Source organism: Meleagris gallopavo, chromosome 14 (genome assembly GCF_905368555.1).
Source record: "Meleagris gallopavo chromosome 14, MGAL_WU_HG_1.1, whole genome shotgun sequence".
NCBI classification, from domain to species: Eukaryota; Metazoa; Chordata; class Aves; order Galliformes; family Phasianidae; genus Meleagris; species Meleagris gallopavo.
The window spans coordinates 1,187,699-1,215,656 of NC_139417.1; the positions used below are offsets into that span (position 1 = coordinate 1,187,699).

Here is a 27,958-nt window from a genome sequence, read left to right on the forward strand (position 1 = left end):
CCTGCAAGGACTGAACTGCTTCTTTCCTGTTTGTGTCTGAGCACTGGGCTGCTGCAGCGAACCACCAGGCAGCTGGCAGAACGGAGTGAGAACAGCAGCAGCTCTTTGCTTTGCCAGCAGGTTTGTTTAATTGTGCCATTAAAGGTGACTGGAAGGTGCAGAGTCTGACCAAGGAATCACTTATTAACCTTTCTTCAGGTGTTGAGCATTCAGCTCAGTAAATGGCAATTTGGGCCTGTGTCCTCACCCCTCCATCAGAAGCTGAGAAGTTCAGGTTGCTCCTGCTGGGAACCTCCCTCTGTGGGGTGGGAATTCTGATTTTCCATTTTTTGTCACTTGACTCTGAATTCAGATATGCCTTCAACATTCAGAGGTGTCAGGCTTCATCCTGTTAATCACAGCCTTAGCATCCTTCCAGGCTCTTTGTAAAGATGGTTGCAGACTCATTACGATCACAGCAGAGGACCAGGGGCACAGCAGACCTCACACCAGCATGGGGCCATGCAGTGCAGCTCACTGAGCAGAGCCCATGGATCTGTGGGTTTCCTTGGCTGTGACAAATAGAGGAGGTGTCTACAAGCCTCTTCTTACATCAGTTCAGTTCACTCAGCTCCAGTTCTTATTGACAGGTCTAATTACCACCAGGTTAGCTGTATTTTAGCATGGGACAATATCAAAGACACTCAGAGGTTCTGTAAATGCACAGCTTTTACCTGGTACTTTAGCAAGGCAGAGAAATTGAAGATATCATTGATAGTGTCTCAAAGAAATAGCGATTTGTGGGATTTCCTGGCATGTATCAGATATTTTGTTGGCATTCTTAGAAACAGCCACAAAAGTCTGATAATGTTCAATTAACTAAAATGGAGCAGGAAGGAAAATCTAATAGGGATGAGAAAACAAATGCTTTCCTTGCATAACAATACACCTGTATATTAAAGTAAAAATAAAAGGGCAGGGGAGAGGAGAGGAGGGGAGAGGAGGGGAGAGGAGAGGAGAGGAGAGGAGAGGAGAGGAGAGGAGAGGAGAGGAGAGGAGAGGAGAGGAGAGGAGAGGAGAGGAGAGGAGAGGAGAGGAGAGGAGAGGAGAGGAGAGGAGAGGAGAGGAGAGGAGAGGAGAGGAGAGGAGAGAAAGGGAAAGAAAAAAGAAGGGAAGGGAAGGGAAGGGAAGGGAAGGGAAGGGAAGGGAAGGGAAGGGAAGGGAAGGGAAGGGAAGGGAAGGGAAGGGAAGGGAAGGGAAGGGAAGGGAAGGGAAGGGAAGGGAAGGGAAGGGAAGGGAAGGGAAGGGAAGGGAAGGGAAGGGAAGGGAAGGGAAGGGAAGGGAAGGGAAGGGAAGGGAAGGGAAAGAAAAGAGATATTTTTTTCAAATATCTTTCAGAGCTGGCTGCTCAGGACAGCATAACAATGCAAACATCAAACCTCCTGCAGTATTTCAGTTAAACTGAAAGCCAAACTAGTTTTGAGCCCTGAGCTATAACATGGAGCCTGACAATAATTCTGCAAACATCTCTGTTCAGTGCCTTCATTGTTCAAATCTAATGTAATTTGTTTTGAGTTTCAGTAGTACTAATGGTCCTTGAATGGCTCTAGCAGCCACTTCATGTCAGTAACTAACTGCCCAGACTCAGGAGATGCCAAATAAAAGCTGGCTGGAAGAAAGAGCAGACAGACAAACCATTACATCCTGTTTTGCTGTTCTCTGCTGCACGGACTGAATTCTATAGGACACCATGGGGATCTCTCCTTTAGGTCAGTAGAGCTGAAGTGCTAAGCAAAGGAATTTTTCTGCCTCCAGTTTGCTAACAGTAAAATCAAACCAAAACCCAAATGCATTCCTAGGGTAGCACTTCACCCATTCTGTCTGTTTGTGTAGGCTGCAGCTGGCTTAGTGTGTAAAGTCAATGAAAAACATCAGCAGTGCCTTCAGCTTGAGCCCAGCTTGTATGAGACGGGAGCTGTCAGCTTGTTCACGCAAGCTCCTTCATCCTGGACCAGAACAAGTTCTGTGACTGTAGGCAGCAGTAGACAGGAGTCCTTAGGCACTCGGTCTCTTGGCCATTAAAGAGCTGATTTTCTCATAATATTTTCCATAATATAGCGTGAAATAGCTGATCCAGTATATCCAGCATCACGTGGTGCCTTCCTCAACAGATGATGTGACTCCTGAATTCATTTTTTAGTCTATAAAATGAGCTAAGCAAATTAAGAGATGCAATTGACTACAAGCTCATCTGTCCTGAAGCATCACAGCAGTGCTTGCTGTCAAAAAATGTGTTGGAATTTGTGGCTGCTGCCACATCAAATATCAATACAGTCATTTTTATAGACTGTGAAATGCTCAGGTTCAAGCAGGGATCCGAAAACATGCTTGATTTTCATTTAGTTCATGCAGAATTCATTACATTTCATATGAGGATTTGATATTATTCTAGTTAAACAAATATATTTGACTGAGTTGATGACAATTGACATCTCTATATCTTTTCTTAGAAGCACCCTTATGCATTAGCAATGGCGATGTATCTATCACAGTCTTGCCAAACTGTCACAGTCTTACTCCCTTACTTCCTGGAAGCTGTTGGCTATTAACGCATAAGTGGACAGTTCATTCTTTCATTTCCAGCCATCTCATCTAGGAGGTGAATGCATGCCCCCTCATCCCGTGCAGAGGTGGACTTCATCAAACGTGGGCTGACTGCATCCATCAAAGCCCCTGGAACAGATCACACTTCTGAGGCAATCTTACAAGAAAGTACTGTCAGCAGCTGCTTATCTAATTAGAAAACATCCATGGAGTGCTGTAAGATGTTCGGTGTGAGCCCAGCAGGAGTTTTTGAGGAGAATGGTTTCTAAGCTCCTGTTTTTGGAGATTGCACAGAGGCATTCTATAGCTGCACTGCACTAGTGTTTCTGGAGCTGTGACACTGTGAGTGCAAGGAATGGCTGGATAAATCGTCTGAGGCTGCTGGTCCCCCAGCTCAGTACCTTACATGGAAGCTGAGCAGACTCCCAGGGGTATTCACGCCTCTCCCCAGCCATGCAGGAGCTGGGGCAGCCCTCTGTGGTGGCTGGTTCTTCCCCCAGCTCATCCACTGCCTCTTCCACGTCCTGCATCACTGTCCTCAGAAGAAGAGCTGCTCTGAAGTCATGTTTCCTCCTTATGTCCAGGGCATTCTCATGCTCTGCAATGAGCACCGGTCTTCTTCCAAAGATAACAACAGCTGCTGGGAGGACATAAGATTGAGGAGGTTGGAGAGATGAGTCAGACTGAGCACACACTTTGCTTTGGCTAATAGAAAAACTTGTGTCGCTATGAACGCATCTTCTTACTGTCAGGAGGCAGTGACTACACTTTTGATTTGTCCAAACTGAATCAAGGAGCTGGACGAGCTGGGCCAGGGCTCATTCTCAGAAGGAAGCAGCAGTCATGTTCAAGCTCTTCCTCTGACCTGAATTCCTGGCCACACAGCAAAGCAGTTTCTTAGCTGAAAGGTAAATGTCAAAGGATAATAGGATTCAATTATTTCTTATTTCCATTTACAAAAGGGAATTAAGTGAGAGTTGGGTTTCCAAATTAATATGCTTCTTTTCAGAGGAGAAAATGTAAATAGGACCATGTTACTCCATGAGCACGACCATCTGCCACACCTTCTCTTACATTATTTCTTCCAGGCCAATTTTTTTTTTTAAATATATAAATGAAATGTAGTTCCTCTTATATTTATCATGGTGTAATAAAATCTAATTTCTTTTCCTTCAGTTGCAGGGAATCTGCCCTTCGTCTTCCACTTAGATAAGATTGCTGGCTCTTCATGGGAAGAAAGATGTAAGTTGGTATCTCAGTTACATTAATTTCTTCTTAGTCTAAATGTTGGTAAACTTACTGACTAGCTTCTCCAAAATATCTCTTGGCTTTCCATTCCTGACTCGTGACGTACTAAAGTGACTTTGCTGGGGAAGCAGTTGCTCTGCACTTCAAAATGGAACCCATTGGGGTTTCAAACTCAGTGTTCCAAAATGAAGGTGCCAGAAGTTAATTACTTCTTGTAGAGAAGTCTGATATGGTTTCAATTGCTGAGATATTTTAGATCTACTTTGCTCATACTTTGTTTTAACCAAGTCTCTACCAAGCTTCAAATAGTTCAGCTATTAATACAGCAAAAACACTGTTCTCAAGAACCTCATTACTGCATGACCTTTTTCCCAAAGTTCTGTTGCTGGTGTTCAGAGAATATACATATCAACTAGTTTGTTTTTCACATGAACAACAACAAGAAGAAGCTCAGAAATGTTTTATTCCTGACAGTTGCAAGTATCTGCTACAGGGCAGGTTGCAGCTGCACTTGAATTCAAGAGAGAAAAGAATCGTTCAAGCCCTGAAGATAAGTGGGAATCTGTGAGTAAAGCATTTTCTGTTCACCTGTGGAGCTGGAGCATGCTGCTGGCAGCTTGCTGCACAGCTCTCCAAACCAAGCAGTGTCTGAGGAGCAGCTCCACTGCAGGCAGTGCATTGTAACATTTTTCACAATTCAAGTTTAAATGCTCTTCCTATTTTTATAGCTTGCACTGGTCTATGCAAAAGATTCTGATTCAAATGGGAACTAAAAGATGAGTGAGTAAGAATGAAGCAGTGAGGAGGTTAACTTGGCAATCCCAAACCAAGGGAAAATGTTAAAAAATGGAACAACCTAAACTGTTGTGAGAATAAAGAAATCACCTCAAATGCCACATCTGTGCAAAGCTGTAGGATGGATACCAGATTTCTCAGACTGGGCAGTAACAGCAGGACTGAGTGAATCTGAAAAACAGGTAGCTTTGGGGAGAACAGATAAAAGACCAAAGGCCCAAACTGTTGCTGAAGTTTCCCTCATTGAGAACTATTGAAAAATAATTCAATAAATCAGGAGGCAAGGACAAAGGTAATGATGGACTCTTTTATTTTAAACCTGTCTTTAGAGCACAGAAGTGTGTGTGCAGATGGGCAGCGCTGCACACTCTGGTGTTTCCTAAACTATTTCAACAGCACCAGAACGTTTGTCTACAGAAAGCTGTGCAGCTGTGTCTGCTCACAGAGCACACATCCCTGCCCTCCAGGTCAGGGGCTGAGAGCTGAGAGCAGCCAGGCCCATAACCATTTTGTTTAACCAGGGCAAAGGCCGGGATTCAGGGGTTTGGATGTAGGGTCAGGTACACGTGGATGGCTCTGCAGGGTACAGAAGTTGCTTTGTGCCTGCATGTAGTGCAGAGATGTCCTGCGTAGCTTGGACAAAAAAAAGAGAGTCAGTGGAGTTCAGAATCTGTGTTACTGGCACTTATCACAGAGCCAGCCCAGGATTAATGCTGCTCTGATACTGGGCTAATAGCAGGACCTGGAAGCACTCAAGGCCAGGCTGGATGGGGCTGTGAGCAACCTGTGCTAGAGGGAGGTGTCACTGCCTATAGCAGGGAATTGGAACTATATGATCCTAAAGGTCCCTTCCAACCCAAACCATTCTAGGATTCTGTGATCTGAAGGTCTCTGTTCTGAGCTGTTTTGTTTTCAGTCTCCCATTCTATTTCTGTTCTTCTCCCTTCATGAAGTAAACTAAATGGGACATATCTAAACCTCTAAAGGTTTCCAGGTGTTTCTTTCCTTAGTATATTTGGAGGCAATAACATTCAAAGTACGGAAGAGTTTTGGCTCTCTGGTGAGTTTAATCAAAACTAATATCAGTAGATTTGAGGGCTGCATAGGATGAGGCCAACACAGGCTGTGCACTGGAAAAGCAGGAGAGCAGCAAACCAGGGCTAAGGCTGTGTTTCCCTGGTGTGGGCATCTTCCTGGGCTCAGACACATGCACTGCATGAACAGCCAGGGATCATGCTGGGATGCTGTGACATACATCTGATTGAAAGGTGCTGCTAAAGAATGTGGACACGGAGAGGAAATAAAGCGTAAGCTGAAAGTAGAACTAAGAAATGCAGCAGAGAGCCTTTTTTCCCCATGTTACCTCTGCAGATACAGGTTATCTTCTGAGGGATAATTCTTCGCTGTGTGCTAACTAAAGGCAGAGTCTGGTAGAGAGGTAGAGAGCCTGAAGTTCTCCAGAATGTAATGAAAGCAGCAATGGCTTGGCTGGCAGTGGAACAGCTTCAGGTCTGCTCCCTGGAGGTGCTCCCAGCTCTTCTGCTGTATCCCCCTGGCAGGGGTGTTCCTGAGACTGAGGTATGGCTCTGCCTGAGGTCGTGCTGGGTTAGCTCTAGTGCACCAGGGGCTGCATGTTTCAGTTGCATTATCAAGTCTGTCAACTTTATAAAACACAAAGAATTTACAGAGAAGGGAAAGAAAGCTAAATCAAATGTGTTTCTACATGCATGGGAACTGTTGAGTCACAGCCTGAACCACTGATTGAGCACCTGGGGAAAGGACTGGATCAGCCCTGGGAGCACAGGAGAAAGCAATTCAGCTGTGAGACAGGAAGGGGTAGAACCTAGCTGCACCTCTTTTAGATCTCATTGAAGGCCTGACTGCTACTGGGGAAGGGTCTTTTTCTGGAGACAGCTCCTTGCTGAAGCTTTCCCCTGTGAACCTGGAATCTTCTGGTACAGGTGAGCAATCTTCTTCCCTTCCTTTATGGCACCTTCTATTATGCAGGTCCTTCCACCATCACACCTTTGTTGTAATGCCTTTCCCATTGTACTGATCTGTCCAACTGCTTCACTACGTACAGCAGAAAGAGCTCGTGTGTTAGGGCTCTGTGCTGTGTCAGAGCAGTGCAAAGCAAAGGGCTGCGATGCTAGTGCCTTGTGATACCCTGTGCTACCAGCTGAGGTAGATTAGGAGCCTGGCAGTGCCTAGTTCAGATGGGTTAGGGAAATAATCTCTTGGGATTCTTAGGTTTCTGCTTGTTTATTTCTTTCACAACTTTTCATACTGCCTTTGTGTTTGGGCCTGTGGGATAGGAAGAGCCTGCTAGTTCATTAAATGTTTTAATTATCGTGGTTTAAGCCAGTTAATTGCCGAGTTTGGTTAGTGCAGCCTGAAGTATACCTTATGTGCATCCCTGGGACTCCTTTTTGCTTTGACTTCGTGGTAAATTGCTCTTAAGCTTCACCATTGTTCCACTGAACCGTTAATTCTTAAACCATTACTTTCATCAGGCACAGCCTGGAGCTCAGCAACTGCATTGCCATTCAAACAGTCAAAAAACTGCATTGCTCAAATATATCTTCATACCTGTTTGCGTCTTCCATTTTTCTTTAGCAAAGGAATCTAAAGAAAGAACAAAAACACGAGAACTTTGCCCCCTCTCACCACCATTTCTTGACCTCTACCTCAGCGTTCCTCCTGCTCACAGTCCTGTTTTTATGTTACAAGCGCCCTTCTGCATGTAAAACTTCTGAGGCCAAGAGAAAGAAAGAAACGGCTGCTTTCAGAAACTCAAAAACTCTGAATTCTGAGCAGAAATGAGAAGAGGGGGTTACAAAGGCTGGTGTTAACTGCTAGAGAAAATCTTTCCAAGCAAGAGGTTAAGGCTGAAGAAAATATTGGCCAAGTCACTGAAGCTGAAATTAAGCTCTGCCCTTAAATGAGGCTGTGGGCTGGGAGATCGGCCAGTACTGCTAGCAGCAAATGGGAGGGTTTCCTCTCTTCCTTAGTGGTGCTGCTTCTCACATTTGTAGCCTTACTGCAGAAATAACAAACTTTTGTGAAGCGTTTGCATTGCATCTTGCATTTTGTTGGCCTCCCAAATAACTGCCTGTGAAAATTCAGTAGCAGTGAAGAAGTGTGACTGCCCTCAAGTCCAGCAACTTCTTTCGTGTACAAATGTATTTCTAATTTTGAAATGTGTATGCATCTCCAGAATATCTATTTGCAAGATACAGGCTGCGCCAGTAGCATCTGGGGTACCTTAGCCTAGGCAGCACTTGATTATAGCTGCCTGTGTAATAAAAAAGAAAATCAAATTAAGGCCTAAATTAAGTAATTGAATTTCAGTGGCAAAAATGTCTCAAGGAAACAAATTTCAGTTACACCTGTGTGGTTGCAGATGATGGATTTCCACTTTAACTGCACGCGTTCACAGGCAAGCTTGTGCGCTCAACCGGTGAGAGAAGAGAATCAATACCAGCCCCGAGCAGCAGCTCAGATTTCAGATATTCACAGCTTGTAAAGTCAAACTTTTGAAGTTTAATTGACCAGGAATAATTTGAGGACACAGCGATCTGCATGTGCTTCATAGGCAGAGTGCAGCCGGGTTATTCAGTGGAAATTATTTATCCCACTTTAGAAATTGCAGAGCGCTTGCAATGAGCTTGTGCGTTTGCTCAATTCTTTAATTTACTCACTATCCACCTGGAAAGGAACAGCAATTAGGGACCTGTTGTCACGTTATTTCTTTCCACCATTACTCTTCCAAGTAGCCTTTAAAATGCCTGATGTGGATATCAATAAGCACACACATCTTGCTATGGCCACGCAGTGCTTTAGCCGTAAAGGAGAAGATTAACAAGGGATCCATGATCTCTTTTGCCTTTGTGACTTTCAAGTACAGAGCAGAATTAACTGGTGATTCTTGTCTCTGCTTCTCTACGTAAGCCAGTGACCTAAACACCCGTTTTTCTTGCTCAACTGCCAGGGGATATTTGCTGTAGTTTTGCCATTAGAGCCTTTGGCGGGGCCGAGAGTTTGGCTCATCCAATTTCATGTCATTTTTGTAACCTATTGCAAAGCTTTGTTCCTCTGTGAGATTGTTTAATGCTAAGAGTCTCTGAAAATGACAGGTAGGAATCGGAATCAGATGGGGAAAACACTTCTGGGCAAGGGAAGCAATGTTCAAATGTGTTGTTTTAGCCGTTCTTTTGCATCCTCAAAGAGTGTGGAGAGGAGTTGAAGAAGGCAAAAGTAATGTGAAAAGAATGTAGAAGATGTGTGGTGATATTTCAGTTTTGTTTACGAACCTGAACCTTAGTCTCAATCTAAAATCTGCATAAAGTTTATGAAAACTACTGCTGGAGGAAATAAAGTCTTTTGGAGGTGTCTGTGGTGGTGTAGAGAACCCACACGAAATACTTTAGCCTCATCTAATCTATCCTCTGTGCCCAGATGTACCACTTTCCTAAGCCCACGTCAGCTGGATGTCCTTCACTAGCTGCTGTGCCAGGCTGCCTCTGGCTGGGTTTGCAAAACCAGCTGGGCTGGAGAGGCTGTCCAGTCACAGAGCTGTCATGTTTGCAAAGTTGGTGCTCTAAAATAGATGTCATTACTCTTAAGCTGCAGGTATCAGTCTCACCAGGTGCATGATCTCTCAAAAGGCAACTGTGAATGAGCTAGTGAGGTCAGTGGGCAAAAAAGCATGGGAAGGAACCATCTTGCCAGGCCTTCAGCTCATGCCCAGGTATAGCTATAGTAAATACATAGGTATGCACCAACTAGGGAACTGCTGCTGAGTCCAGTGAGACTTACTTTTTGGAAAATGGTCACAATCAGACTGCAAGATTCAGATTTACATCAGTGGTAGATCTTGCCTTTTTTAAAATAATGAAATGTAAGTGCATGGGCAGGTCCACAGAATAACCTGTTTACTTCTGAGTTCTAATATGTAGGATTTAAGTAGGGTTGTAGGCTGAAGTAAGTTTGCGCCCATTAAAAATGTGAGCTTGAGGATCCCTAATTAGAAAAGTCAGTAATGATGCATTGGTTCTCCTGTCAAGGACCTGGCCCTCCTGCCACAGCATTCAACTCTTACTTCCAAGTGATAAATGTTAAATAACTCGTAGTACTCAAAATCTTAGTTGTTTCATTTAGGCAATATATTTGGGGGCTTTTTTTTTTTTTTTTTTTTTTTTGCTTTCATCCAACTTGTTTGAAGTATTATCAATGTTTGTTCCCTGCTGAAATTCCTACCCAGTTTTTACAACAGAGTTCCTTGCTCTAAACCATTCTGGGAAGCTAACATCTCCATTTTCAGGTCTGCGTCGCATCCTAAGGGAAAACATCTTTTGGCCAAACTCTGACCTGATTTATGCTATTTTAATGCAGCACAGCCCTCTCAAAAACCTGTGCACTTGATGTGTCTCGGCAGAAGCTTGACAGAAGCCTGCATAGCAGTAGTTCAGCAAAAGCTAGTGATCTGTGCAGAGCTTGTCTGAGGGAAATAGGATGTGTTTTTTGAATATTTTAAGGCAGAGTCTCCTGTCTTTCAGTTCTTTTTGCTGTACACTGAAGGAAAATCCTTCACAAGCTTCTGGACATCTTCAAAAGATATCGAGTGGTGGTTGCCTATTTTTACCTGCAGCCTTAAGTGAGATGACTCTGACTTAAGAGGATGACTGGCTGAAAAACCATCAGAAATTAAACCTCAGCAGGCATCAAGAGTACAGCCAGTGTGAAACAAGGTAAATTGAGTCAGATTTGTCTTTTTTTATACAATTCTCCTGGGAACACTTCTTCCATCTGTTCCTTGGTTTTGCATCTGGGGTGAACATGGCTGACATCAGCCTTGCATCCCATCCTGCACCTGAGCAGAGAAGAAGAGCTACTGCAGCCTGCTGTCAGTCCAGCACCATCTAGATCTCAGGGGCCACAACCAGACTGTAATTACACAGGCACTCTTCTCTTTGCCCTCACTGCCATGAAATGCTGAGTGATGTGTGCTCAGTGGTGGCAGTGGCACTCGTACATGCGTTTCATTGTATTCCAGTACCTTAGTTTCCATGGCTACCATAGAAATTGCAGGTTTGCTATACAAATTGGTAGGAGAGATTCAGAACACCAGCCCATATGCTGCAGCCTCCTGAAACTCGTTCTCCTCCCCTGGGCACAGACTGCTTCCCTCTGTCGGGCTGCAGTGTTGGTCTCCATTGGGTACATCTGCTCTTTGGCTCTGCTGGGCTGCTTTTGGAGAACTCAGCACACACACACAGATTGCCCCTTGTCAAGATTTTGACCTGGGAGATGATCTGCATCTGGATGTACAGCCCAAGTGCCTGGGGGAATGTTTTGTCCCTAACGGTTCTATTCTGCTACTCTCTGGGTGTAAAGTAAATGAGTGAGCGTATATTTTAGCATGTGATCAGGGAGATTTATGCAGAAAGGCTACAGGGAGAACATAAGGGCAGCCAGGATAGGTAAAACAAAGCCCACCCAGCCTAGTACCTGTTGTGAATGGAGGCTGACAGCAGGATCCCCAGGGAAGGTTACAGGAACACAGAAGTAGCAGAAATGCTCTTGCTGTGTCAAAGTATCTAAAGCTCTGCTTTTCTGAACCAAAGATGGTATTTATTTATTTGCTTAGTGTTTTTTTTCCTAGTACTCTGTGTAGTTTTCTTGAGCTCCTTTCAAATTTAGCCTCTGCAAGAGCCTAGAAACAGGTGCCACAGCTTAACTCTGCACTGGGTGAAGAAATCCTTCCTCTTGCTTGCTTTGACTTTGCTGATTTACCTGATCATTTACCCTCTCCCAAACACACACAGTTACTTAGCCCTCTACTACCTCACCCCTTTAAGTCATGCCTTTCTCAGTGTGGGCAGTCCTACTTCATGTAGTCATTCATCAACCAGAAGCCATTTTTGTAACTTGGATTATTTGCCTATCTTCTTGTTGTTCCAGTTCTAATAAATGCTTTCTGGACAGGATAAGGACCAGAACACTCATGGTTGTCCAAGTACAAGCATACGGATGTCTCTCTTAAATCCCAGTGTCTGGATTGCTCCTGAATACTAAGCTGGTGCTACTTGTGAGAATCCAGGCCCTCTTTCTTCAGAGGTAGTTAGCAAGGCGAAGTGCCTCTCTCTGCTTTGAGGAGTCTCCCAGACTACTTCTTTGTTCCAGCCTAACCACTGGCATGTCTTGTTTGATGGTGTCAAGATTGCAGCTGTTCTTGAACTGCTAGGAACTCAGTCATGAGATTAGACAGACCATTTGACTCCTAGGGCAGAAGTCTTAATTCACTGTTTGATGTGCCTTTCCCTGAAGTGACTTGTATTTGTGATCTTTCTTGTCCTTCACCAACTATCTGGAGAGCCATGGGTTTCTTCTTCTGCAGTGGAAATGAGTTAACTGCCTGTCCAGGTCCATTTCAAATCAGTAGTTCTGCACAGTGGACTACTTTGGTGTTCCTGCTATCATCACACAATACTTTGCTTGGACCATTCATCTGTACGTTGTCTGCTTTCGTGGAGATTTGATGCCTTTTTACTACATTCCCATTCAGAAGCTACAGTCACAGATTGGCATGTCTTCAGGAAGTGGTTTTCTGCACTTGAGTAGAACAAAGTGTTCATGTGATGGTCCAAGGAGAGAGCTCCAGGAAGCTTGGAGGTGAGCAGTCACAAAGCCTGCATACATGCTGTGCCTCAAGAAGTGGTGGGGTAGGATGCAGCTATAGGATACCAACCCAGAAGTGATGGGAGATCCTCAGACTAGAAGAGTCACCCTCTACCCTGCTTTAACCCAGCACGACTTTTAGGCAGTCTGTTGACCATCATTTATCTGAAGTGGAAGATTCACTGAAGTAGGCAGTTCTGATGCTCTTTCAAAATTGTCCTGGTTGAGCTAGTCATAAAATACTGCACATAGGACAAGCCTACTGTAATTACCACTGTTACAGCTTGTGATAGTGAGGAAGTGTGGTCACAGAACACAAACACCGTACCCTGAAATCACCGTGTCCTTTGCTGTACCTGCATGATGCCTGGTGCATTCAGTAAACCAAGAAGCATGAGAAGCATGTTTATCTGGTGATAATCGAATCAAAAGAGTGTGTTGTTATATTTGAGTATGTTATTGCAGTTATTAAATAGCCTTCCCAAGGTTTATAACAAAGCTATTTTCAAAAGCATTTTGCATCATACCATCATGAAGAAGAGTTCATCAGGAATTTTAAAAGGTCTCTTAGCAATGCACCACTCTAGTTAAGCATTGTAATTTTGTAAATGAACTCAAAATTATGAATAAAACATGAAATAGATTAAGCAAGATGAATGGAGTGTTGAGAGAAGATCCAAAATCTGTTTGGCTAATGCTTGTAGCATTAATTCTCTAGAACTGCATTCTTCACACACTACTAACTGAAAATGCTTCACCCATTCAAACACGTACACTAATGTGGAAAAGTTTCCTCTATGTTTTTCCCAACTTTGAGTGGAGGGGAGTGGCTGTAAAGAACGATGTCTTGTAAGATGCATAAGTCTAACATCCAAGCAAATTTAACTCTGCCCTCTGAAGTCACAGCAAGTGTGTAAAATGTTGATGCTGAGTTAGAATCAATCTGTTCTAGTGATGTGGGAGTTTTAATGTTTTCTTCTTCTCACGATAGATTTAAGTATCAATGTCTTTGCAATATTAAATACGTTAACATTTCTTTTAAGTGATATTTTAAGTCTGACTTGGATCATTTACATTATCCTATAAGGAAAAGAATTTCAGTTGCCTAGAACATTTCCTTGTGGACTTCATGATACTGTTTTTTGAGATTTTGATTAATTTTGTGTATTCTGATTAATATGTTGAAATAACAAGACTGTGGACTAGTTCTAAGATTTACAATATACAGCAGTGACCTACGTTTTGAGAAGCAAGGCCAGGTTGGATGGGACCGTGGGCAATCTGATCTAATATTTGATCTAGCAGCTGGCAACCCTGCCTGTTGCAGGAGGATTGGAACTTGATGATCCCCGAGATCCCTTCCAACTCAAGCTATTCTATGACCACTTTCTTGTTTCACCAGATTAAGAGCATCACCAGATTTGCACCCTGGCAATACTGCTCCCTGCCTTAATAATGTATTTTGTGAATTTGTGCCCCAGGTTTAATGGAGAACGGTGCTAGCAATCTGTAAAGCTGGCAGCATTACTCATTTTAAATGCCTAGTAACGTATGTTAAATATATCTTATCAAAGTTTAACAACTGGGTGGCCCTGGCCATCCTTGCACGCTGAGCCTCTCAGGTGCCCATGCAGCACTCAGCGTGTCTCTGCTTTTTGCTTAGGTTCACTTATGCAGCTGAGCCAGCTAGTAATCTCTGTGGAAAAAATACATCCAGATGTTTACTGTAAAGCACCGAGTCCTTTGGGCAAAGGCATTTATCATATCTGCCTCCAGCAGTGGCCTGTAGCAGGAGAGCAGTGCAAAGACAAGGCGAGCATACGGTGATGCTTCTCAGAATGCTCTCCCAGACTTCAGTGATCCGCAGCAGAATGATTTCCTAAGTCACTGGTGGTGCCTGATTTGCACAACCTTGACTGATGATTTTTTTTTTTTTTTTTTTTTTTTTTTTTGCGCCATTAATCTGCCCAGTAGGTTTTGAATCCTCCTGCTTGCAATGACAGCCTCCTCTGGTGAGGAGGTTCCATCACCCAGCTCACACTGCTTGTCTGTCTGCAGCGTGAGCTGGAAGGAAGGGATTACACTGTTGGAGTAGAGAGGCTCCTGTTGAACTGCTGCCTTGGAGCTCTCTTTGGGCTGCTCTCAGAGGCACACAAAGGAGATCAGCACAAGGCAAGCTCTGAAAGCAGGTGGGACTTGTGGCAAAATGCAGGTGGAAAGCAGAAATGAAGGGTTTGGATGAGCTCTGGTGTCCTCAATCGCATTTTCTTTCTTCTGTGTGTTTGCAGCTTATCTTGCTCAAATCTAAGTGCTCTTGTCATGGTGAAAGAACTAAGCTTCCATCGCTTGAAAAATGGTGTGAATGTGGGGGTCGGGCTGGATAGAGAACAACATAAGAAAACTTGGAGCAGAGCTGAAATTCAGGTTTGCTTCAATTTGTCATGCTGTGGACTGCATCACTGTGGTGTGCTGAATCCCTGCCGGATTCTCCAGCAGCTGCCCCTCTCCACTAGCAGCTCTTGCCTGTCTCATTCTTTCATGTTGATCCCTGTTATAACTTATCAATGTTGCATCTGCCCCGCTCTGTACTCTGATTAAATTAGAATCCCATTAGCCACAATTGGCTGTCAGACAAAGGAAATGCCAGATCTTATTTTCAATATAAGACATGCCCTCTGCTCTGTTGCGCGGCAGAAAATTTCCAAGGAGTCATAAGGCTGCAGCTTTGATAGGATTCCTACATTTCCCCAAGGATTTGTTGAAAATGTAGCAGCTTGGGAGTCGAATGTTAGATTTCAAATTGCACAGTGCGGTGCATTGTCTACAATGAACAAAAGTATTTTCTGAAGAGCTGCCCACTCCCCCGTACTCCAGGAGAGCTGTCCTTTCTCAGCAGCAGGCAACACTCAGCCTCCACTGATGCTGCAGCTGCAGGAGGAGCTGACAAAAGCTGCCCCTTCGATCCATTAATACAGGCACACCGATGGCACCTGTGTCCTGCTTCAGGATGAATGACAAACATGAAGTTGGGCAGTCCTTTCAGAAATATTGGCAAAAAGGGAATTGAATGTGCACAATGCTTTTTCTATTTTTGTTGAAAGAGCAGTGTATTGAAAGAGCATTTTCTCCAGGATCACACGCTGTATGTTCCCTTTGGTGTTTCTAGTAGAGCCCATAGGCTTTGCACGGTGTTCAGGAGATTGCTTGCATGTGATGCCCTTACCAAGAGATACAGTCATGTTCCAATAGGATTACAAGTATTAACTCATCAAATGTTATTCTAAATGCAACATGTTGAAGGTGCCTGGAAAATCATCAACATCTCTGCTTACTTGCTATTGTGTTAATATTAGCTATTTTCCTTCAAAAGGCAGTGTGTATCTGCAAACTTTCTATGCAATCAGGTTGCTTAGCAGCTTAAAGTCTTTGAAACTGTGCCTCCAGTTTGTTCTTGTAGACCATTTGGTGCTTTTTACTAAACAGAAATAAAACAAAACTTAAAGACAACATTTTTTTTTTTTTTCATGTTTGCTCTTACCCATACATCCCTTTAGCCTGGGTTCAGCAAATCTCTGGATTTCAGCATCCAGCATTATAACATTTTGTACTACGTGACGCTCTCGTTTAAAAAGATCCCCAAACCAAACAACTTTTCATATGAGATACATTCATTATCTGCTGCCAAAGAAAAAGTGGCTTCAGACCACTAAGCAGCTGCCACTGTTTCTATAGACCTTATTTATCTGATATTGGCTGAATTGTGTATTGCACTTTACAGAAATGGAAAGAAAGCCTGGCTCTAAAACAGGTGCCTGCAGTGCCTGTGTGTTGGTCAATCCTCTCCGGATCAAAAATTAATTGTGTGCCCACCATGAGAAAGCCAGTAGGTTAAAGCCCTTGTAATATTTCTCTCTGCCAGGTTTCTGCTTTTTCACCTTAGGAAATTCAGCTTCAAATGCTGTGTTACCTCCCTTGGCAGGTCACGCTGGAGCACGTGTGCAACATGCACCAAAAGTTAACAACAATACATCAGGTATTTCCTGTTGACGGCAGCTCAATTACCAGCCATTTGCTGCTCACATAGGGAAACAGAGTGTGGTCCTGTTGGGTGCTCTGTTACTACCACTCAGTTTTGGTTGTGTCCAGGTTTGTTTTGTGGTCAGTCCTTTGAAAACAGTCAAATCAAGTATCGTAAAAATATGACCTGTAGTGCTAGAGCTGTTGCAGAAGCAAAAATTGCTTTACTGAAATCGGACCTTCCAACCTGGTATTCTCATGCTTATAGTTTCTTTCTTTTGTTGTTGTTTTAAACTATTCTAATGATAAGAAGCAATTTTTTTTGAGAATTTTTAGGTGGTATCGTTCTTCAGCAGAGCATTATCAAGAACAAGAAGGACATCAACACAAGAAGGACATGAAACTGTTGGAGTGGGTCCAGAGGAGGGCCATCTTTCACCCACAGCTCTCCAGCTATTTGGTCCTTCATCAACCCAAAGTCAGCAAGCACCAAAGCATGCTACAGAAATGCAGCACCTGACTTAAGAGGGCAGAACATCAGCTGTGCTGCCATTTTCCGTAATTCAGGGTTTTAGGGCTTTGACCAGACCCAATCCTATGTTCAGAAAGAATGAAATTAATGTGAGAGACTCCTTAAATAAAGATCTCACTGGAGCACTTAATACATTATTGAGCCTCCTCTGCCATTACATTTTTTGGCCTTCCTTGCTTAGCACGATAATTGCAAATACTCCTGGATTTATAGACTGGGAGTGGATTAACACTTGCACAACGCATCTTTCAGAAGGTTCAATTTACCTTTATCTTCCTCCTGCTGCTAGTCCCATCGATTGATTTCCAGTTGCTGCCTTTTTACCTAAGCCTTGCTGCAGAGGGAGAATTGAGACCAGTATAAGGTCCACACCTTTCCTTGTGAATGGCTCACTGTTCTTTAAATTGGATTCAGAGTGACTGTGACTCTGTGCTGGATACAAGATCATCTCGTCCATTCCCACTTGGCCAGCTTTGCTTTTCCTGTCATGCTCACTTAATTAATATGTTGGTTGAGCAAATTGGGCACTTTTTAGTTGGCTCTCTTCTGAGCTGACTCATCAGACTAAGTCTTTTTTTTGAAACAGGAGAAACTGGGTGAACTCTTTATCAGGCAGCGTAGTAATAGTATAACGGGGAATGGCTTTAAACTAAAAGGGGAGATTTGGCCATTAGAAGGGCGGAGAGGCCCTGGCACAGGCTGCCCAGAGAAGCCATGGATGCCCGTCCCTGGACGTGCTCAGGGCCACACGGGTTGAGGCTCTGAGCTGGTGGTGGCATCCTTACCCATGGCAGTGGGGTTGGATGGGTTTAAGGTCTCTTCTAATCCAAGGCATTCTGTGATTCTATGACAGCAGTGTGTTTATTCATATTCCAGAACATGTCCATGTGCTACTGCAGAAGTCCATATGCAGATCTTTTTTCTGCTTTTTCCACTTTTTATTGAATAGCCAACCCCACCATTTTGTTGCATCACACTATTTGCTAGGTGGATGTTCTAATCATGTTGTAGCTGCTGGAGAAACATGGGTCTTTTCCAGTACTTTTTTGCATCAACTATTTTGGAAGAATTTGTATTGTTCCTAAAACAGATCTGAGAGAAAGTATTCCCAAAATTCCAATATCATGCAAACAGAAGTATTTTCCTGCCATGCCGTGGTGCAGACTTTAGAGTGGATAAACGCTTCTACAGTGATGCTTGTAGCTTGAAAACACAAATGCATATCTTTCATTATCATTTCATAATTTTTCTGTGCAGGAAAGTTCATATCTTCTACAGTTCCTAAAAAAACTTAGCTTGTTACTGCAGCAGGAACAGCTAAATCTTGTACTGTGGTCTAAGAAATATCCATACCAAGCTCCCTACCAAGTTGAAATGTGAATTACATCTTCTGTGCTCAAACGTAGGATTATTGATTTGTCTTAAAAAAAAAAACAACTATTCTGTACTTCTAAGCTTTATTGCCCAGATATTGCCAAAGGCAATACTGCAACCCAGGCTGTTGTATCTGCTTTCAAGTGTCAGAGGCTCTGAGCTCCATGCATCAGTACAAATTCATTAATTGAGGTAATCCTGGTTTGTAGCAAAGAACAAGTACGTTTTCAGCTTTACATTCATAGAGGTATTTCCAATCTTACTTTCACAAGATACTGCTCTTAATGGCATGAAATTTTGTTTTAATCTTGTTGCAGAGCAATAAGGAATGCAATCTATAATACTGTTCTTTTGCTGTATCTACTAAATTACTAACTCTGTACTTTACTGTCATCTACGTGCCGAACGAACAGAACACACAAACCTTAAAGATGTAATTAGTCACCTACTCTTTTTTTCCCCATGTTTTAGAATGAAAGCAAATTCTAATGTTCTTTTCTGCCTCTTCTCCCAAACTCAAACTAACTGCTCTCTCTGGGAATTCCTTTGCCCTGGCTGCTGACTCAATTTTTTTTTCTTAGTTTACAGTTTGATTGAAAAAGGCCATTCATTTGTAGTCTGCTGAGTTTAAGAAGCAGAAAAATACAAGGTGAGGAGTCAAGTCATTAAATTCCATCTATTTAAGAAGTCACTATATCTTTTTTGATCTGTTGTATTCCTCATGGAGGAGTCAAATGCTTTGGTTAAGCCAGCCGTCAGGTTTAGTGGAGCTGAGCAGTATTATTACCCTCTCTGCCCAATGACACACCAGTAACTTTAGAGCTCATGTACAGATGATGTCTTGTCCAAGTCTTAGCCTCACATCTAGAGACATTAGCATCTCTCAGTAGCTGGCATACTTCCTAAAAGTTTACAACAGCCAGTTAACTGCTTGCATAAAAATTAGAACAAGGACGTTGGCACAGCTGCTAGTACAAGTTACTATGAAACCCTAAGAAGCATTTGGACATAATTGCAATCACTGTCCTAGTTACAGTCTTCTTCCTCCCCCCAGATACTTCAGTTATAGAGATGAAAATCTTACTTGAACTTTATAATCGAGGAGGTTGTGAAAGTAGACACAATAGCATTCCTGACTCTGTTGGGGAACAAATATGTGCTTTCTAGACCTACGTCCATCCGCTGGGGAACTATGACAGTGCCACCAAAGATGAGCAGCATCATGTTCACCACAGCCTTGCTTCCCAAAAAAGGGACAGCATCCCTCGGAGAACCTCTCCAAAGCATACACAGGCTGGTGAACTGTGCAGCATTATTCAAAACTGCCCCCTTCTAGGATAGTGATGAATATCCTATTCCTCAAGTAGCACGCTCTAAAATGATTAAATGGAAGTTGCCCTATTTGCCAAGTAAATGAGCTTTTCTTCTGTACTCAGTCTTTGGGGTGATATGGGTTTTGTTAGTAATGAAGAGTCAGCACAGGTCAGTGAGCAAACTGAATTGTCAACTGTCTGCATGAAACAGAATTGCAAGATGGGGAGATGAAAAATACCTTCTAAGCCCAGTCCACCTTCTCTGCTGCATGTGCAAAGGGACTTCAGGAATGATGGCATGGAAGATGCTCACAGAACATTGCTCTTGGGGAACAGCCAGTGCACCTTGTTTTGCCCAGCATGTGTAGAATCACTTTGCACTGTGAAAAGGATCTTTTTTTTTTTTTTTTTTTTTTTTTAATTTTTACGTTCTCTAGCAGATATAAAAAGTGATTTCCTGAGATTGATGCAGTATAAAATTTTAACTTATTTTGTATAGCTCCACTCTTTTTTTTTTTTTTTGCACAGGAAGTTTTTTCCTCCTCTATAACATGATATGCTTTGGCAAATGCCTTTTTATTCTTTTATCAGCAGTAGCTTGGGATGGACATAATATTTACAAACGATGCCATGAACAAGTTATGCAAAACATCCAAATGAGAACCAGTAAGCTTTTATATCCTGCCAAGCAATTGTGTACTGTAGAACTGCCACATTTTACAGTCAATTTGAGAAATGTTTTAGAGACCTTAAAACATAGTGCCCTATTTTTCGTATTGCTCAACATATACAACAGGACTCGTTAGTACAAGTCCAACAATACAGCCTCTGGAACAGGAAGAAAATATTCACCATAATAGATTTTAGAAACCTAAGTGACTTCGAAAAGCTTCTTGGAACTTCATAATGCTGTCAATTTTTTAAAGATCTTGTCTAAAATTTAAAACCTGTATGAATGTAAAGAGGCAATCTGTGCCTTTCTACTAGGCACAGATACACTTCCCTAGTGCATGTAAATGAGCCATTATAAAATAAATCAGCAAAAAGTAATGGATTCTCGTAATGTATTAAGCTTTCCAAAGGGCTCATCTACACCACAGAATTTACTGGTGTCTGAGCTGAGCTAGGGATCGTTGATGTTATTGGGGAATTTAAATGTTGTTCTCTGTCCCTTTTGGTGCTGTCCTGAAGGGCATCAGTTCTAGGAGGCTCTCATTACCCAGTAGTGCTCCCAGAATCCAGGTACCCAACCTAGATTTGCAGTTCCTCCCTTTCCCTGTTCGCTGTGGGCTGAGTGAAATCACTAGCACATGGATAACGTATGAGGTAACAGGAACTGTGAGGCTGTCAAGGTGGGCGGCCATGTTGGGCAGCCATGTTGGGTGGCCATGTTGGGGTGGCCAGGGCGGAAGCTCCCAGAACCTGCTCCTCAGCCTTGCCTGAAGCAGGGCAGTTTGAGCAGGGCAGTTTGAGCAGGGCTCAGCACTGCTCACCCATCGCCGGCTGCTGTCCCCGGCTCAGCAGAGGTGCACAGGACCGCCGGGCCCCTGAGGAGAGGTCTGCAGGGAGAGCCCCAGCTGTGGCCCTGTGGTTGGGCTGAACTTACTGTTGGAGTCAAAGTGCTTTCCTCTGGCTCAGGGTGTCAACAGGTGAGTGAGACCCAGAGAAGTGAGACCATGTTGATGTTTGAGACGTAGAAGTTACCCATTTTTTCTGACCTCGGGAGTGTACAGCCCCGAATACCACTGGCTGCAGGTCGAGGGCACCGTGCTACCTGTGCAGTGAGGAGTTACAGATCATTTCTGTGACAACGTGCCTTAGGAATGTTTTGTTTCTACAAATTGAGTTTGGTATCACATGCTACTATGTGAAGATAATAAAACAGCACCTCGCTGTCATCTGAGGAAACGCAGGGCCCTTCTGGCTGCATCTCCATCACTGGACGTTCCCCAGTACAGGGAACATCCTGCCCACATTACTGCACAGGGGCCTTAGGTGTTGCCAGGCTAACCTGGCACCCATCAGACTGCCTTCTGCCTGAACTACCAGCAACAACATCACATTTGCACTGTTATTCTTTAGAACTTGTAGGCAGGACTGTGTTAAACTGTTACCACTGTTGTGAGGCACCTTAAACCTTAAATGTTTTTGGCACTGAGAAAGTAACTACTGTCCTTAGATCTGCTATTATACTATGAACAATTTTGCCAGTTCTGTGGTACGTGCTATATATATTGCACGTGTTGCAGAGACAGGAAGGGATGATGGATGGGTAATATGTGGCCTGCTTTCTGCTTCTGTTGATAAGTGACTGATACAGCTGACAAATACCTAGATTAAGTAAACGGAGCCTATATAACTCAATCAAACTGAATAACTGTTTACATATCGTCAATCGTTATCTGCAGAATTTTCAATTAGGAGTGATGGATCTCATTCCTGTGTAGAAATAATAGGCTAGTGCTGTCAGGTATGTGGGCAGTAGGATTGGCCATCTGACTGTGCTCATCCTCAGGACTGGAACTGGCGAGAAACAGAAGAGAAACAAATGTTCTTTGGACCAACTGCAGTAATTTTGGCTCCAGCATAGAACAAGAACACAATAAAGGCTTCAGAATTTGGCTCCTAAATATAATCACAATAATCTGTAGGCTCTTTTTGAAGCTGTTGTAACTAGTTACTACTCAAGGACCAATTTCCATCTCATTCCCATGAGCAGTATTTGCAGAAAATATAAAGTATATTTCTATTAGAACAGGAAGAACTGTCTGTCAGCATAATACTGTTTCATTTCACAATTCACTGTAGGACGAGAATGGGATTTCAGGGCTGTTGATGTTTTAATTTCATGTTTCTGTGTCCCAAGTAAAATGCTGCATACAAATGATGCCAGTTAAACAGATTTAGCTCGTCGGCAGCTATATCATATTTGTACCACATGCTAAAAGTGGAGGAGGGCTTATGCCCAGGTCTGTATCATCAAGAGCTTGCTTTTAATTTAGTGAGTCGTCTCTGCAGCATCCTGATAACAAAACATGGCTTCAGATTCCCAAGATAACATTGAGTGCCAATTGCACATCAGGGAGAAAATAACTTGGCTTGCAAAAGCCTAGATTGATCCACAAAGTAAGAGGTTATAAACTGTAATGGAAGTGCTGACACAACCAAATGAGATAATACACTCCAGTACAGCTATCAGAGCGGATGGAACGTGCAGCTCTCAAAGTGTCTTGATGTGCCCTGGCCGTTCATGCTGGAGTACAGCTCTCAACACGGAGGAATTAAGGTCACACAGGAGAGCTCGGTGGTGCTCTCCCTCTTGGGGGTTTGGCACCCTCTGCTGTCCGGTCTTTGAACAAAAGAGGGTTTTTTGTTTTGTTTTGTTTTGTTTTTTAAAGACTGCAAAACATAAAACTGCAGTGGAAATTGTTAAATCAGCTATTTTGTAATGAAAACACCGTGTTCTTTCTTGCCGCAGCAAAATTGGAACGTTTTTTCATAATTCCTTTCCCTGCTTTGCAGTAGCAGTTACATTGACTCTGTTTCTCAGGAATAAGGCCAGCAAGTATTGGCTCCTAGTCCCAGCACGTGGCTGCCTGACCACTGCTGTTGGGTGCAAACAAAGCACAGAGGCTCTGGTCCAGGAGCAGTCTCAGGTACAGTCTCAGGTATCCTAGGACAAAGGGAGGTCTTTCTGCCTCAACAGGGTCTCCATGCAGTCATTCCAGAGCTGAGACAACCCTACCCTAGGGGAAGTGCAGTGGAGACAAGGGGTTTGACAAGGGGTTAACAGCTGGCATGACTGTTCTCACCACACGAGCATCTTGTGCTGCAGTTGATAGTGCTGAAAATTGAGTAGGGCACCTTATGCATGTTTTAGCTTTTTAGCTAAATATTTATTCACTCCAGTGTTTTTTTTTTTTTTGGAGGCATTTAATAAATGCTCGCCCTGACAGTGAGGCACAAAGCTTCACTTTTATAGCCAGAACACAAAGGGACACCTATCTCTGCAGTAAGGGGAATTGAAAGCTGACTTCTGGAAAACAGGATGCCCGGTGCTTAACTGCCTCTATTGAGTAGCCTCTATATTTGATTGACAGAGTGAAAAACATTGTATAGAATAGGTATAGCAGCCAGTAGGAAACAGCCTTTGTTTGTGATGTATTTAGCTTTTTGGTTATGCACTCTATGCTGCATTCAAGATAAACTTAGAAATGTAACAACTGAATCTGCAGCACACGTGGTGCCACTCTTCCCTCAATGGGAAAGCAGGAAACCAGCGCCATGGTTTGCCCAGCAGATGGTGGCTTTGGTTATGAAATGGCTTCAGGTGTGCTTCTCCAGCTTTCACTTATCAGTGGCTTCAATTATGAAATCAACACTGGCAACAAAAGTAGAACAAAGTACCCTTCTTCTGAGGTGGTACTTCTGAGGAAATAAGTAGGTCCTAAGAGACACTGCTCGGGTCAGCTTCGTCTCTGAGTAACATTCCTCTGGCAAAGGCAGATGATCCAAGGCCATAGAGACATAAGTCTGTGCAGGCCACATCACATGGGAGCTTTGTGCGTGATAGGGAGTGCCTCCTCCAAAGAAGCAAGGAGTAGCAGCTTCTTCCCCTGCGCATGCTAGGGCTGGATGGTTCTTCTCAGGGCACTGAGTTCAGCTGGGGCTTGAGGGAGGCTGTTCTCTGCAGGAGCTGCCTGCCTCTGCCAATCCACTGTACTCCTAGGGAAAAATAGCTTGGGGAATGCAGCTAGAGGGTAAATGGTCACATGTTTCTCTTGTGTTTCACTTCACTCCAGCAATTTTCACTCCAAATCCTTACCAGAGCATTAATAAATGGATTTACTAATCAAATGCTTTTCTTCTCCATACCCACTCTGCTTGTACTCGCATCTTCTCAGACATGTGAGGATATCTACAGATGCATAATGTTCAGACTTGCTTGTATTGTAGGAGGAAGAAAATACTCAGATTCTAATGAATTTCATTTTTGGAAATAGCTATGCTTTTCTGCTGCTTCCCATTTCCAATTCTTCCCATTTAGACTCAATAGAAAATAAATAAAATAGAAGTAGTGCAAGAGGCAGGCCTGGTAGGATTTGCATGCAGACTTTGAAACCCAGTGCATTGGGTAGTGGTAGTTGAAAAGCAGCTTTGTATTTGGCTCTTTCTGCAAAAGTTGAGTTCAAATCAGAGAATGAAAACATGGCCTTATGGAAAAATAACTCTCAGTCAAGCACATATCTGAAAAAAGATCATAAACACTTTAAAAATAAATAAATAAGGACACAGGATGAGATAGAAACCTGAATGATAGGAAGAGGTTGAGTAAAGCGTTTGAGATCTCCAGTAAGTGGAAGTCACAGTGCCCAGTGCTGCCTGCACACGGAGCAGTCTGTTGCTGAGCTGAATATTCAGCCGCAGCTTGGGTTCCCCAAGCATCAGCCAAGACATTGTTTTTATTGATTTATTTTGCTATCTTCCCATTGCAGTGATTGGATGACAAAAGAACCACCTGTGGGTATCCTAATATATCTAATGCCAGTGGATTTTCAGGTTGAATAAAAACAATAAATCTTTCTAGGCACGAAAAGGAAACCATGAGGAAAGTTAATCTGGGAAAGTAAAGAGCATGATTTAGGAATACTGGGTTTGTTAGAATGAATCAAACTGGTTCACCGTCCTCTCTGCAGAGACAGTTCCTAATGGACGGCACACAAGGTTACAAAATAAGCCCCCAAATAACTGTGCAGTGACACTTCAAGACAAGGGCCCAGTCACTGACTGCAGCACCAGTAAGCACCAGTCTGCTTCTCACTGCCTTACACACATCACAGACACTACAAATATTAGTTGGCACTTGTTAAGGAACCCAGATCTAAGACAGATGCCCGTGACCGTGCTGATCACTGCATCTCTTGTGGGATGCTCCCTGCAGGTCTCAGGTTTTTCCCTATGTCAGCACAGTGATACTGGTTGTACAACCCTCTGTTAAACTGAGAGGAAATAAATAAACATATAAATCTGTTCAGTTGTTTAATATGTTCAAACACCGAGGCTAAAACAGCAGCTAGTCAAAGAAGGTGTGGGATCCAGCCCATGGGAAACCAACTTCTCTTTCTCCACAGTTCTTCCAGTGGGTTTCAGTGCTCCATCCCTCCCATACACAGGCTGAACCAGCGTCCTGGGGTGCTCTCAAAAGTGGTATGAGGCTCTTGTGGTAACACAAGGTTCCTCACTTTAAACGGTTATTTTACACTCTTCTGAGTCTTTTACTAATGAAAGCATCCAGAGTAACACACATCTGAAAATGTGTTACTCTGCTTTCCCCTAAACAGGTACAGCATATGGTGCAACTGATGAAGCTGCTTTGCTGTTGTATCTCAGCCCTGATCTGTTCTCAGAGATGCATCTGAAAAGGTTAGTTCCAGCTGTGTAGGAGCTTCACCTCCCGCTCTCTGCATTTGGTTTCCATGCCTAAATTTTGACCCTGATCTCAGAAATCTAGATATTTTGTTTAACCTTCATCTTAGATTTATGCTAACAAGGCTACAAGATTACATATATGTAAGCACTGCTACTTATGTACAGCAAGAATGCAGTTTTGCATGGTCTGGCAAATTCTCTCTTATGCTTCTTGAGATTCCTTAAGGGAACGTAAATAAAAGCTCAGTATATTTAATCTATGCCCCTGAAACACCAAATAATACTGGTACTGGTTGCCTGCAGAGGGTCAAGCCAGTGAATGCACACGTACCTACTTCAGACCTGCACTAATTCAGGAAAAAAAAAATCAAACTGAAGCGAAGATGTAAGAGCTCAGGAAGTACTTCAAAGGAAGCCAGTAAAAGAGAAATGCTACAAACTGACACTCACCTATAACAGAATTCTTAAAGCCTCACATTCGATAAACCCACAAACCAGAAGAAATTAAGCAGCCTTCGCTGCTTCAAGTCGGCATGCTGCGGGATTGTAACAGATCCACGGGCATTAAAAACTAATGGCATAAATTGGTTATTTAAAGCCAATATTGATTTGTTGCCAGATTCTGCATCTCAACAATTGCACTTGAGTGTCCATTTACTTTGCTCAGAAATAAATATTCCTCCCCAGCTGCGTGTGCTCTCAGTAAGGGAAGAATCAGTTTTCACCACTGGCCAAGGGACGGGCTGTTATCTCAAGCCACGTGGTTCATTGATTTATCAGTGGTGGTGTAAGTACAGAAATGTAAAGGATGCTGTCATGATCATTTATTTAAGAGGGTTTTTTGGAAGAAGAATGGTAGTGCTTCCCAGGTAAGAATGTGAGAGGTTTTCTGAGTATTTGAACGTATAGTTAGTTGAGGTGAATTATCTCCATTTGATTTTTCTGCCTGCCAGAGTTAATTTATTTGTACAAAAGTATTTAATGATGCAGAGAGATTGTTATTGGTGGTTTAATTATTGTTTTGATCAGAGCTTCTGTATGGCTGGTAGTACACTTAATAAGATAATCATACTTTTTCATCTGTTAATGAGTCTTTGGAGTATTCCCAGCACAGATTTAAGACTTCATCTTTTTCCCACTCTTGGTTTAATTTCTGTGGTTTTTTTGGCTTGCATAATGAAACGAGGTGTTTATAATCTGTCTTCCTCATCTGAGCAGGGCTGATCAGAATTTTCTAAAACTGAGAAACATTTATAATTTGGAGAAAAAAATGGCTTCGCCCATAAATTGAAACAAAGAAACAGGATATTTACTCCTAGGTAAATGGCAATATTGCTTTTGCATAATCTTATGACAGTGTCTGAGCTTTGCCAAAAGAAAGCATATTGCCTACCTTTCTTTCCCATTCACATATTTCAAAGAAATACATTTCCTCTACCTCCTTCCAAAAGCTAATTAGTATTATAGTCCAGTGAAGAAAATACTGACAATAGTCAGTATCCCAGAGCTAATCTTAGCAAGGGGACACACTGACTTGAGTAAAGGGTACTTGCATATTTGCTGTTGATTATAACTACCTTGTAGGTATGTTCAATTGTATGAGAAGCTGGAAAGTGCTTAGAAATGCTAAGAGGAGAACCATAAAAGAGCAAAGTTGGCATCACATAAGTAGAGGTGCTTTGGTTCTCTGTAGAGACGACTATTCCAGTTGTTCCAGTGATGTGTGTATCAAGTTGTCCCACACTCAGCTTCCTCTATTTCGTGACTACTTGTTTTCCCTCTATTTCATTTTTTTCTGGCTTTAGAGGTCCTGGGTCTTACTTGCTTTGAAGCCAATATGTTTCTTCTCCAGCAGTGCAGATACCAAGGTGGCCTACACTGCAGAAACCTATGGGCCATAAGAGATGCGGGGAGGCCACTGGCATTCGAATGCTGGTGCACACAGTCTGCCAGGTGAACTGGCCTGGGAGTTAGGAAATTCCTCCTC

The 27,958-nt window shown here is 43.0% G+C and overlaps 1 long non-coding RNA gene across 3 annotated transcripts in view; it reads left to right on the top strand.

The window, feature by feature from the left end:
* The window catches only part of LOC104913090 (uncharacterized), a 116,611-nt gene extending 99,626 nt beyond the window's left edge, over positions 1-16,985 (top strand). For all 3 annotated transcript variants that reach the window (XR_014886282.1, XR_014886288.1, XR_014886293.1), the window contains 2 exons: positions 3,760-3,825; positions 4,306-16,985. This is a non-coding gene — a long non-coding RNA (uncharacterized LOC104913090). The remainder of the gene's footprint in view (positions 1-3,759; positions 3,826-4,305) is intronic.
* The last annotated feature ends 10,973 nt before the right edge of the window (positions 16,986-27,958 follow it).